Source organism: Notamacropus eugenii, chromosome 3 (genome assembly GCF_028372415.1).
Source record: "Notamacropus eugenii isolate mMacEug1 chromosome 3, mMacEug1.pri_v2, whole genome shotgun sequence".
Classification (NCBI taxonomy): domain Eukaryota; kingdom Metazoa; phylum Chordata; class Mammalia; order Diprotodontia; family Macropodidae; genus Notamacropus; species Notamacropus eugenii.
The window spans coordinates 229554685-229568931 of NC_092874.1; the positions used below are offsets into that span (position 1 = coordinate 229554685).

The 14247-nt window shown below is 37.6% G+C and overlaps 2 pseudogenes; one reads left to right on the top strand and one right to left on the bottom strand.

Moving 5' to 3' along the window:
- The first annotated feature begins 4680 nt into the window (after positions 1 to 4680).
- On the top strand, positions 4681 to 6650 carry LOC140531421 (olfactory receptor 6C4-like; annotated as a pseudogene).
- Positions 6651 to 8935: 2285 nt separating this feature from the next.
- On the bottom strand, positions 8936 to 10665 carry LOC140534199 (succinate dehydrogenase assembly factor 3, mitochondrial pseudogene; annotated as a pseudogene).
- Between the last annotated feature and the right edge of the window lie 3582 nt (positions 10666 to 14247).

Sequence of the window (14247 nt, forward strand, 5' to 3'; positions counted from 1 at the left end):
CTTAGGCTTACAGACTTCATTTCTTTATGGAAGCTTTTGGAGTTGAGTGACTTGGCTGTGATTACATAGATTGAAAGTGTCTAATACTGGACTTGAACTCAGATCTTCCTGACTCTTGGGCTGGTACTGTATTTAGGTTGCCATGTAGCTGCCTTTTGCTATGTACTGGTCCCCAGGCACAAGTTTGATAATGGCCCTCCTTTGTTTAGGAACCTTTAGTGACTCCCTTTTATTTCTAGGATAAAATATGAACTCCTGTGTTTGGTATTTATGGTTATCCACAACCTGCCTCCAATCTATTTTTCTAGAGGAAATAAACATTGCTTCCCACCATGCATGCTGTGTTCCAGCCAAACTGGTTTATTTGCTTCTCTCCAAAAATTATAGTACAATCCCTAATTTTTTCCTCTTTAACAGGCTGTTTCCTGTGTCTGGAGTGTACTCCTTCCTCACTTCTGTTATTTATAATCCGTTAGTTCTCAACAAGGATTAGCGTGAGTGCAATGATGTCCTACATGAAATCTCTACCAATCTTCCCTCCACCCAGTCATTAATATTGTCCCTATGTTTTATGGAACTGTGTGCTATGGGTCTTGAGACCCTGAAAGTAATCAGTCAGAGATTTGTCTTAAGAAAGACAGAAAGCAGTTTATTGCTTTCTCATGTGAAATGGTACCCCCTCTCCCCTTATTTGGTGATGTAAATTACCTTTTTTAGACAGTTGAAGCCCTGTCTGTTGAAGTCTTTCATGGATACTCAGTTCTGTCTACTTATATCTTTATCTGTCTGCATTGTTTAAACTAAGATTATTAACTCCTCTGAGGCTGTCTTTCCTTTAGAAAAGCAGATCTAGAACCTGTGTTATCAGCCCTCCTATGTGCTGGTGTTATTGGTCTTACACCTCCAAAACAGCTGCTAGTAGCAGTCCTACTACAGTCAAGGAAAATAGGAAATGCTTTCTGTAGATAGCCATCATCCAAGAATAAGCTGACTCCTGATTAGACAGCAGATATTTGGAAAAGTATTGAGGATGTCAACAGCCCAGTAGGCAGCAGGCTGATGAACTTTGTCCTTGTTTCTCTTACCAAACTCTAGAGCTGCAACTGATATTCTCCTGTTACTTTCCTTCCTTCCTGTCTCTTAGCACCACTTTCTCTTAGTCCCCTGTTAATGATTTTGCTTCCAAGTCACCAAAGAATGAAGTTTATTAGTATCTTCAAAACAGTCTCCCCAGAGCACCTTTTGTTTCCGCACACAATTGATACCCCAGTGCCAATCCTAAATAGAGCTGTTACAATTTGAGTCATACTGGGTAGTGTAGTACCTGCCAAGACTGAGTCCACAACCTGCTTGCCAAGGTTAGCAGCATCATTCTTTCTGGAACACAAAGTCCAGACATATTCTCACTCTCAAAGTCCCTTTTCTTTCCAAGTGTACCTATTTACTCACTCAAGTAGGACTGCCTCTCAGTTTGATTTTGTATCAGTACCAGGAGCAGATACAGTACAAATGTCCACAAGGCAAGCATACTACTAGGTGATGCCGTATTTATACCTTTTTATTAAACTTCTTTGTGTTGCACTCCAACTGTTCTTCAAGTGAAGGTAACCAGACTTTTTATAAGGTTCAAAGTAAATGTGGTTTCCTCCTGTGGATTTAGAGCAGAAAATATGGATGGATGGAAATTCTAGGAAGAGAAGGTTATGTTGGGAATTGGTCTTTTGGATCATGGTGGTACTGGAGTATGCAGCAAGCTGGAGACATTGATTACTCCCTTAGAGTTGAGTATCTGACCAATTTCTGTAGAATTCATGTAAAAGCAAGATACAAGGACAACCCAGATTATTTTGTTTTCTAGCAAGAGCTGTAGAACAGTAAGAGATGTTGGCTGATACTTTTTTGTCTTGGGGATACTTAAAGAACAGGACAAGACAAAGAAGCCAAAAGGACCCTAACTCCTGAGGCCCCTTTCCTGAAACCCTATTAGTCTTCTAAGAAATGGTATTATGTCCATGGGATGGCTGTCTCTTCCCAAACTCTGAAAGGGACTATATTTATATCTGAAGGATGAAGATTAGATAATCCAGGAATCCTGCTGAATAGGTACAGAAGGGATAGGGTTGAGAGAACTGGAAGAACAGTACAAGTAGGGGGGTCCAGAGATTTTATATTCTTCTCTAGATATCAACTAAGAATAAAAATCACTCCCACAAATCTCCTTTAAGTACCTCTGAAAGGTCTTTTCCCACTAAGTAGTGTAACCATATCAAAGGGCTACCTCAGGTAGGTTGTTTTTAATATGAGGAAAGAGTTGTCTGAGTCACTGAAATGTTCACGCAGCAAGTATGGGTAAGGGAGTAGATTGGAAGCCAGATCTCCATGACTCTGAGGCCAAATTTCTAGCTGTTAATCCACACAACCTCTATAAAGGTATAAGTGGGAGAGAAGATATTGATTGACATTGGTAGAGAAAATTCCTCAATGACACTTCCCTACACCAGTGAAAGCAAGGATCTAGTAAAAATTTATAAGGAAAAATATCATAACCATTGGTTATAAGAAATTAAATAAATAGGAATAGGCTATTATAAGAGGTATTGGGTTACACCTCATTAGAAAATTTCAAATATAGAGCACATAGCCATTATCTTGAAGAGTTCACTTATTGGACGGTCTGTTGAGCCCAAGTTGGAATAGATATCCTCTGAGACTCTGAACTCTCACATTGTCTGGAAATTCTCAATGCAGCAGGTGCACCTAGAAACAGCTTTTGTTCATCATCTGTTGGCTTTAATGTTCTTTTTGAAAACTTTAGCTTTTTACTTATTTTAACTTTAAAATAGAAAGTATCTTTATGGTATTAAAAGATAAAACATGTTGATTGCATATAATACACTTATATTTTTTTAAAATTCTGAATTTCTAAACTTTTTCTGTACCACGTGCTGGCCTTTATGTGTGGCTTTTGTACAACTCCCTCAAAATAACCATTTATTTTCTTATGCCAACCCATGATCTATCAGAACCATGATGAAGAAAGTTGTGATGTGGAAGGGGTAATTGTAAATAGCTTTGTGACTAAGACAGCTCCCTGAGTGGGAAGCAGGTAGGCCAAGATTCTCACATACCTATAGCAGCAAAATCCTGAAATTTACAGTGGACTGAATAATAAGGAGAAAATACACTGGGAAACATAACTTCTCCCTTCCAAAATTGCACAAGAGTTCAAAATAATAGGAAAGGAGGATCCTTCCAGTAAACCCAGTACCAAATTCTCCCAGTAAAACCAGAACTGCTCAGGGAAACTAGTAGTCTGTAAGGTTCTTTTTTTCAGACAGAAATCAGAGCTCTCCTTAGCTTCAGAGCACTCAGAAATCCCTATGGTGATCAGAAAGCTACAGCAAGAGAATGAGCATTGGGCCATATCTCTCAGACAAGGACAGCCTAGGCCTAGAGCTCCTAGGTGCCAAGCACTCTACTGAGAGGACCCTGAAGTTTCAGCACTTTGATCCACAAAGAAATAGCGGAGCCTAATCCAGGAACCTATTACTCCCAGGGTACCCTGCCCAAGAAGGTACAACCACGATCCAAACACAGAACAGGGTACAGAATTGGGTCCTGGTACAGAACCCCAGATCAAAAGATGAGGAATTTTTTTTGAATGCACCAACCTCTATCAAAATTTCTTGCAACTCTAACTCCATAATAACTGAAAGCAGAGACTCAAAGGAAAATGGATTTTTCACAAGGATTAGAAGAAAAGAAGCAAGATATTAAAAAGAAAAGAAATAAAATCAAAACTCTAAAACTCTTTTTGTTAAAAATAGTTTTTAGAAAATTTGGGAAGGGAATACTTATTTTAGATAAGGCAATGATAAGCCTTACCTAAAGAAATTAGCTCCATGAAAATGAGAAAAAATTAAAAATAAATCAATGATTCCAGGAAAGATTTGGAAACATTAGAATAATATAAAAATATTAACAATGTGGCAGAAAATGTAAAATATATAATCTCAAAAAATACCAACCTAGGAGGAAAAATGCCAACAGGTCAAGGAGAGATAATTTTAAAACTCACAAGACTCTCGAAAAATCAAGATTCATAAAAAAATAAAGTCTGGACACAATATTTCAAAAAGAATCATGATAGAAAACTGCCAATTCTATCACATTAAAAAATGAAATAAAGCCAAAATAAAGACAGAAAAACTCCACCAATCACCTCTTGAAATAAATTTGTCTGAAAGGAGAAGTCGTAGAATCTTATTGCAAATATCCAAAGCTTTCATGTCAAAAAGAAAGATAGTATAAGAATCCAGAAAGAAGCAAGTAAAGTACCAACAGACTATAATTAAGATTAAAAAATAACACATGGTAATAACTACTATAAAAGTGAGATATGATTTTGGAATATTCTAATGCACAAACTAAAACATATAGGCTTATAAACAATTATAACCTAACCTTAAAAGCTCGGTTGTTGGGTTATTGTTTTGTTTTGATTTTTCCCAATATTGGAAAAATTGACCTTTAGTGGGACAGGACTTCCAAGTTATTCTGATGAAAAGACCAAAGTTGAATAGGAAATATTAAATCCAAAAAGAAAACAAGGAAACTTAAAAAAGTAAATTTATTTGAAAAATGGGAAGGAGCTATATGATAATGTATTGCTAACTTTGTAGTAGAGAAGAAATGTATCCTTTCAGAAGCTGAAAGTCTTCAAAGGATATTGCAGAAGTTAAATAAGAAAAATCATGAGGGGTAGGTAGGATATGTTCCAAGAGTGCTATGAGGGGAAAGAGAAAGAAAGATAAAGGGGAAATAATAGCATAGAGAGAGGAGGTACAAGCATATGAGGTTTACTGTTGTTCATTATTGGAATGTGTAAGAAAAGAATGCAAACATGGAGGAAAGAGTGAGGAAATAGGCATTAGATGAACCTCAGTCTTATGTGAAATGGACAAAGAAGAGTTGAACATGCACACAGATACATAAGAATTTCATACAGAAATAAAATTTCCTCAACAAAAAATTAAATGGGGTTAGAGAGAGAAAAGAAGGTAAGAGAAAGAACACTAGAGAGCAGGCAATAACTGCAACCAAAATAAAGTACCTGATCCTAAAAGGAGAGCTAAAGAAAGAGGAGGGGACAAGAAAATAAGCAGACTCCATGACAAACTTCTTAGACAATTAGGAAATGGCTGAAGAAACTGTATTATGTGAATATAATGGAATATGGTTGCTATTTGAGGAGTAAAATGTGAAATCACTGACAAGGACTTTCAGGACCAATTGTACCATACAAGACTCAAAGGAAATGGAGCTTATGAAAGGCCAACACCAATATGACAGAATGGACTTTTATGAGCTTATTCCATTCCACTTTCAACCTGGATGCCAACTTTCCCACTCTTACCCCTGGTTGCTCTTCTTTTCACTTTCATATCCAGTCAAGGTCACAATGAGAAACCTCCGCACATTTAATGACTATCCTGCTGGGTCTGACAGAGGCTCCCTAATTCCAGGTTGTGCTTTTCCTCTTTCTCTTTCTCACCTACATGTTTAGCATCATTGACAACCCGACCGTCATCATACTAACCCTGCTGGACTCCCTTCTCCAAACACCTATGGGTTTCTTGCTTTGGAATATCTCCATCTTAGAAATTCTCCTCAAATCTGTTCTTATCCTCAGACTCCTGCATAGGTTCTCTATGGGAAACAAAACCATTCCCTTTGTTAGCTCCATCACTCCGTACTTTTTTGCAAAATTTCTGGGGGCCACCAAGTTTTACCTTCTGGCTGCCATGTCCTATGATCACTATATTGCCAACTGGAAACCTCTACATTATATAACCATCACAAGCAACTGAGTCTGTGTCCTGGTCATCCTTTCCTCTTGGTTGATTGGGTTCTTAATTTCTCTAACAGCAATTATCACAACAAAACACCAAGACTTCTGTTCAAACATTGTTATAAACCAGTAGTACTGTAATACTGCTCCCATTATTAAGCTTTCCTGTTGAGACAGAGGCCTTTTAGAACTGGTTGAATGTATCTAACAAGTGCTAACAAGTGTTAGCTAACAAGGGTTAGCTGGGCTAACCCTTGTCATAGCCCTGGCACTTTTGATGCTCTCTTATATATGCATCATTAAAACAATTCAAAGATTTCCTTCTGTTCAACAAAGGAAGAAAGCTTTTTCCACCTGTTCCTCCCACAACTGTCATCTCCCTCTCTTAAGGAAGCTGCATCTTCATGTACAGCAAGCCTTCAGCAAATGATGACATTTTCTCCAACCAGGGAGTGGCTGTGATCAATACCTCAATAAGCCCTCTAATGAATCCCTTCATTTATACCCTGAGAAACAAGCAGGTGGTACAAGTCTTCAAAGAATTGTTCCACGAGATTATGGGTCATTGATGACACAAAGAATTCACACTTCCACAGAAAAACTAGGAGGAGGAAGAGTACATACTATAGATTAAGTAAATGTCAGTGCCTTGGGGTGTTAATGGAGAAAGTATATGGTGTATGGAGTAGGGTAACCAGTATGGAGAGGGGACTAGAATTTTGGTCATTTGAGCATATCTTAAAATGACTGAGAAAGTATAATCCATGGAAAAGACAACAGTGAAATACTTTGAAATGTATAAAAGGTGTTCATGTGGAATGGTATTAGTCTTACTCTGCCTAGCCATACCTAGTGAACCAAAACAGAAACATATTTAAGAAGATTTGAGTTCAATAACAGGAAGAATGTCCTACGAACTCAGTCTGTCCAAAACCATAACGGGATGGCTCAGGGGGAAAGATCTGCCCATTATTCAGGGATATTATAGAAAGAAGTTTTGTTTCAGGTCGAGATCAGAGTAGTTGACTCCTGACTTGGCTTCCAACTCTGAGAGTCCATGATTTCTTTGTTTTTTTTTTATTTTTCACTGTCTTCTGATTCTTTCAGTCTAGTGATGCCCACACTCGATTGGCTGCTTCCCATCTTCCTCCAGACATGCTCAAATGAATAAAAGAACCTTCCATTAATTCTGATTGGCTCCTTCCTATCTTCTTCTAGACCTGCTCAACTCTCCTTTATCCTAATGAAGAAAAGTGCCTTCCCTTAATTCTGTTACCATTTCCTTTCATTCCTCTCCACTAAATTTATAGAGAAAATGCTGAAAATTTTCTTGGATCCATTTTACATCCCATAAGCTTGCTGAAGATATTCATTGTTAGTCCCAAAAGAAATCATAAAAAGAGGAAAAGTTCTTACATATGCAAAAATATTTATAGCAGCTCTTTTTGTGGTGACAAAAAAAAGGGGAAAACAAGATGTCCAACACTTGAGGAACACCTGAATATAATGTGACAAAGAACTAGAGGGAGTACTATTGTGCTGTAAGAAATAAATAATTTCCAAAAGGAATGAAAGTACTTAAATGAACTGATGCAGAATGAAATTAGCAAAACCAGAAGAATAACTTATAATATCAATATTATGTAAGTGAACAATTTTGAGGACTTTTGCAAACTTATGCAGAGTGAGAATAGCAGCAAGAGAGCAATACATACAAAAACAACACTGCAAAAATGATTAATATATACAAAAATAAAAATATAAAAATTGTAAGAACCGTTATCAATACAATAAACATTCATGGTTCCAGAAGCTATTGAAATATGCTAACCATTACAGAGGAATGATTGATTTAGAGTAGAGAATTGTATATATAAATATAGATATACACCTACATACATAAGCATATACCTTGTATTTTCATGAAAATTTTTTTACTTGACTATATTTGTGACAAGAATCTTATAATTCAATTTTAACTTGATGAAGAGTGGTAGTGAGAGAATGTAGATTCTATAAATTTTTTATAGCAAGATGTGAGGGGGAGTGTTACATATGTGAAATGTTACAGCACTTGCAGATGAAGTCACTTCTTAACAGTTTTATTTTGCTACAAAACACCTCTTGCAAGATGGGAGTGATCTGTAAATTTATATAATATAAAAACAAGGTGCACGAATAAAATTTTTGAAAATTGATTAAAAATAAATTCCTACAAATATATTCAATATTACTTCTTCTGTTTCTTAATTTTGTATGAACTGCTCCATATCCTATAATGTATCTCTACTGCAACTGCATCCTCTCTCCAAGCTAACTAATGAATTCTTAAGTGCCTGATTCAATGGTATTTTCCACCCCTTATCTAACTTATTCACCCTTTTCTAGCATCTAGCAGTGATGAAAATCCCTGCCTTCTTAATATGTCTCTTATTCAGTTTCTATGATGTTGTTCTTTCTCAATTTTCCCCAAATTTATTATTCTTTAAATATTTGATAAAATTCCCTTGTGAACCTATGTGGCACCTTGATTTTTCTTCCTTCTTTGGAACTCAGTTTCTGTATTATTTAATTTCCTTTTCAAAAATTGTGTCATTCAGATTCTTTATTGCTAGAACCGTTAGTCTGATTTTTAAAATATTTTTGAATTTCCTTTCATTTCATTTATCAGTTTTTTTCCTTTCCTCTTTTTGTTGTGAATTCTGATCTATTTTAAATTTTGGTACCAAGTTTTGGATCAAATTAACTGATTTGTTTATCTTTTTTTCCCCAAAATTTAACAGATTTATGTCAATTCAGTGACCATTTTTTTTTCTTTAGGGTTTACAAAGCACTGTTGTAAGTAATCTATTTCCATACAGGTTGCAGTCAGGCTTGGCTCTCCCCAGAACCTGTCAGGTGAGGTATCTGTGGTGGGTACCAATATTTAACCGGCAGTCGTTTTTGTTAGCATATCGTTCGGAAACATTTAGTGTTTGCACAGCAGAGAATCAGTAACGGGCCGATTCTTATCTCTTAAGCCTCTGGTCACTTCAGTTGTGAGAAGGGGTACAGGGAATGATAGAAAGCAACAGCTCACACTGCTTACGTGATGGCAGATCACACTGTATTTGTGGGGTGGAAGTGGCAAAGCTTCCAGAACTTTACCAACCTGTCAGGTTACAGCTCTGAATGTGTGTCATCGGATGAGTGCGGATGATCCCGTCTTCTAAAGGCTTCAGACAAGCCACTGGGCGGCTGCTTTGGATGAAGGCTGGTCTGGATTGAAAGGGATTGGCATCTTAAGGGTAAAGTTTCCCCAAACAGCCAAATGCAAGCTGTTGCTATTATGTCAAGGGAGGACACCTTCACAAGAGGCCCAGCAAATGGAATGACTCCAATGGCTCTTAGACACAGATTTTGCCCTATCACTCCTCTGCCCAACAGGGGATCCCAGAATGCCTTGAAGCAGCAGGTAGGGCAGGCTAGGCCTTGGGTGTGGCCGGGTCCTCGATACTGAACTGCCGGTTGGGTTTGGTGGCTTCCTGCATCAGCTCCTGCAGCTGGCCAATCTGCTCCTCACTGAAGTCGTCCAGCTGCTCTTTTGTGAGGCGCGCTCCCAGCTGCGTCTTCTCCGCTGCCGTCATCTGCTGTGACAGGGCCTCTGCATACCTCTCCCACTCGCTCAGGAAGCGCAGCGCCTCCTCGCGGCCAACGCCTTTGTGCCGCTGGAACTCGTCCTTTACGTACTGATCGCGGGGGGCGCGCAGGTCGGGCGGCAGCGCACGGTGCAGCGACAAGAGCCGCCGGTACAACGCTCGGACGCGGGACGCGTGTGGCCCCAGCATGGCGGCGTCCCGGCCTTACCTCCGTGACCATTTTTGCTTGGGTTTTGTTTATCTCTGTTTTTAAAATTGTCCCCTGTGTTTATGGTGCATTCCACTTCCATCTTTGACTCTCAGAATCCTTTTTATCCTTCAGCTCAGCACAGGTTCTTCTCTCCTGGCAATCTTCTTCGATATGTTTCCGCTATCTTTCTTGTTTATGCTTTTTCCTTCATCAGATTGGGTTGTATTATCTTTATGTATGTGTATGTATGTATGTGCATACATGTATATGTGAGGCCATCTCCAGTCATCCTGATGAATACCTGATCACTAGATCCAGATGGCTCCAGAGGAGACATGAGGCTAGTGACCTTGCGCAGCCCTCTGTCACCCAAAACAAAGTCAAGTGCAAGTCATGTCATCATTTCTCTGATGGCATTGTCTTCTTTGGGAACAAAGGACGAACACACAGAGATGATAACGTAAGAATGACAAGACTCCCTGAAAATTGTTCAAGAAAAGCAAGTTCAGAAGGAAGCACAAACAGCCTTGACAACAATGAGAGTAATGTGATAGCTCAGGTTGTAATTTAAATGTTTCCACTCAGGTCTGGTCCTTGGTTTATTCCTTAATCCTCTGGAACATCTGAATCTCAATGACATTTTAAATATATGTTACATGAAAAGTAATCTTGTCTAAGAGACATCCTGGAATGGAGGACAAAGCTTGGGGCCCGGAGTAACCAAGATCTGGGCTCAAATTACATCTCACTCTTCTCTGAGGTCCCTTAGGCCTATAAATCTATGGTGTAACGTTCCTGTTTTGGAGCAGATGATTCTGTGACAGACCATTATTTTGTAGCTAAGTGATAAAGGTCTTCCAGAGTACTATTTAAATTGTCGTAATGACATTATTGACATCTCTGACATCAGGGATGCCAGAAGCCTGATGTAGAAATGGCCAGGAAAAGAACTTGCTGCATAAAAAACAAAAATAGAAAGAATACAAAAAAGACAGCAAGTAATGTAATATCACGCTAAAGGATTGATTAAATACGGAGGAGAATAAAAACCAGAAATTTCAGGTTTTTACTATCTACCTTCTTAATCCACCTTTTAAAAGATGGATCTTTAAAATCTACTCCAGGTGGTACATAGTACCAGATCTTTGCACTATATAGTGGCTCTCGTGTTTAAAGCACTGATGGTGAACAGGAGCAACACCAAGAATATTAGGGCCGCAATTCAGAAGATGATTCTTTTGACATTGTCATCAATTTTCATGATGGTTCAAAGTCATCTGAAGTAAGGAAACTAAGAGAACATTTATCGTCTTACAGACATCATGGCCCAGTGAAAAGGTCAATCTGGAGAATCATCTTGTACAAATATTCACCAGCCAACTAACCTCAAGGACATTATAGAGGGCAGTGGTCGTAATATCAAATCCTTGTCTCTTTAGAAGGCTCTCCTGAGGGAGTATCCCTCTTCTTCCATATGGGGTTCTGCACTGGATTTGACTAGAAGGATTTTCAGGAGTCTGACTGTTGTCAATAACTTACATACACTGGAACTCTTCAGTCAATAATGGAACTATGTTCTTGTATAACTGTTTAAAATTTGAGTATCTTGGTTCCATGAAATAGGATTTTATTCCATTAATTTGAAATATAGTGATCACGTTAATTAAGAACAATTTAAAGCAAAGAAGAGCAAAATACTTTTCTCTATAATATGTATTTTCCTTAAGGAATGTACCACATTATTACTTACACGTCTAGATTATGAACAACTATAAAGTTTCTCTGTGGTTTTCATGATGCAAGCTCGTGGCAGCAATCTAACATGAACTAGAACTCTCCACTATTTGGATCCAGATATTGGATCAGTGTTCTTATAAAACTGTTTAGGATATAGGCATCTGGGTTCTTGGTAATTAGATTTCATATCATAACAAATAAATAGACCTACTTCATTATTAAGAACACTAAAAAATGAAGAAAATTCATTGATCTTTAGATTGCATATTAAAAGGCTTCAATCTTGAATCTAAATTCTTGATCTTGATCTTAAAAATTTTAAATAGCCCTGTAGTGAAACAGATATGGAAACAGAAATCAGGTACATTCATTGATTACACCATATGTACTAAAGACCAGTTTGGACCATTTTGGTTTCCTTTGGGAACTCTGGGGAAAGAAAGGCTATATTCAGATTTCTAGCAACATAGCTCAGTTGCTGAAAATTACAGTGGATTTCCCCTCTGCTACTGGAAACAATCTGAATGGAATTAGAAATCTTCAGTGAATATTGGATGAATGTCTTTATATAACAGTTGGATTTAAATATCTTGATCCCTATTTTTTTAGGTTCATTGTATTTCCTTGCAATATAGCCAGACTATTAATTCAGAAGAAAGGAAAAAAAATACAATAAACTATTTAGTCTTTAGAACATATACTGTGAACAATGATAGTATCAGATTTTTAATTATATCAGGATAGCCATTTTTTTTTATTTCTCCTGCAAGATACAGGATCACTATTACTGGAACTGTATATGAACTGGAGCTCTCTGCTGGTTACTGGATAACATGAAATAATGGAAAGAGCATGCTATTTGGAGTTAAAAATCTGAGTTCAAATCCCAATTTATTTACACCCTAACAATATTTGGGTAAGAAAATATCCAGCTGATTGAGCTAACTGATGATGGGAAGGTAGGTACACATCAGCGTGAGAGGTATAAAGCAATATATACTAGTTGTAAACAACCTGATCAATTGTTACAACAAAAAATGATGACATGAAATAGTTGTGGGAAATTTTGAATATAGGGATGAAATCAAAAGGCAATAAAATTCTCAGGCTAATGGGCCAATAGGCATAAGTAGCAAAAAAAACAGAAAAGCACTGAATGTTTTAAAGGAAAGATGACACACTGAAAGTTTACTGTCCATGATGGTTTTATATTGCCATATTGTGTTGTATTGCATTTCTGTATATTCTCCTCTCCATCTTTAATATGCTGCCCCAAAATTGAGAAATTCATTTTGTTCAAAATGTTCAAGAAAATTTTATGACACTTTTTTGCCACTCTATTAACATTTAATCACTGACACAAGCTACATACTTCACTTTGACACTTTCAGGTAGGGCAATTTTAAAGGGGGCTGTAGAAATGTAAAGGAAAATGAAGTGGTGATCACACCCGACTAATTTCAGACTGGACAAAATTTTAAAAATTTAATTTGATAATGAGCCTAGGAAATTAACTAGAATGGTCCTCAGAAAATATATCAAGTCACTCATCTGGACCATATTCAAACCCTTTTTGCTGTGGTGTAACCTGCCAGAGTTTAGGTTTCATTGTTGTTATTATACGGGGAGCTCTTTTCCATTCCAGCCTATGTGGCACTTGTTACCACACAGTCCATAGACCTGATGCAACCTAAATATAGCTTGAATGTCAAGTTCAATCAGGACTATGTATATTCAAGATGACATTAAGTATGTCACTGAAGAGTAAGTTAAAGTTAAAGGGGAAAAAAGAGTGAAGAATGATGGGATAAAAATAGAAAGGGAAACATGATTGGAGTTTTTCTATCTTTCCCTCAGAGAGAAATCTTCAGGAGAAATGTTCCTTTTCATGGAGAAGAAATATATTGCGCCAACCTGAGAACACCATAGTGTACTAGATGCAGTACTACATCTAGTGTGGATCCAGAAGATCTGGATTGGTTACTTATTGGCTTCCTGTGTGTGCTTGGGTAAGTCACTTAAAATCCTGGCTTGAGTTTACTCATATCCAAACTTGGGGGTATGAACTGAATAGATTATAATGTCCCATTATACCTCTAAATACTATGAAACTAGTGTAGAATACTGGGAAACAAGAGGAACACACATGTGCTCTCGCTCTCTCTTGCTCTCTCATTCTCTCGCTCTTTAACACACATACACACACACACACACACACACACACACACACAATGACCTTGTAAAAATACTTTTCATTCCTAACAAAAATGACAAGTCAATTGTAGCCTTGATTTGGGATATGGTCCAAAGCAGAATCCTGACCCTGATCTTCTTGGTCCTCTTGCTAGACTCTCAAAACATCATGGTTACTTTCCTGATGCCTTCCTCCCCACATCTCAGCACCATCTTGTCTTAACCACCTGTTTATTAGTTTCTTTCTAAAACTGCCAAAGAAAGAAGTTCATAAGTATCTTCACAACTGGCTCCCCAGGGCACATTTTGCTTATTCATTCAATTGATCCCACAATGACTGTCCTGAATAGAAATGGATAAAACCTGAAACATTCTGGTTAGTGTGCAACCTGCCAAGAAGCAGATGCCTTCCAAAGATTATCACTATCATTCTTTTTGGAGCTGAGTGTCCATTAATATTCCAACCTCCAAATTTCCCTTTCTTTTCTTCTAACTCTATGTATTTGTCAGTAACACTGTCTCTCAGTTAAATTTTGTATCATCTGAAAGTACACAAATAATATGAATACCCACAAAGCAGGCATAGGAATAGGTGAGGTTGTAACCATTCCCTTATGAGCAAACCCCTGGAAATTTAT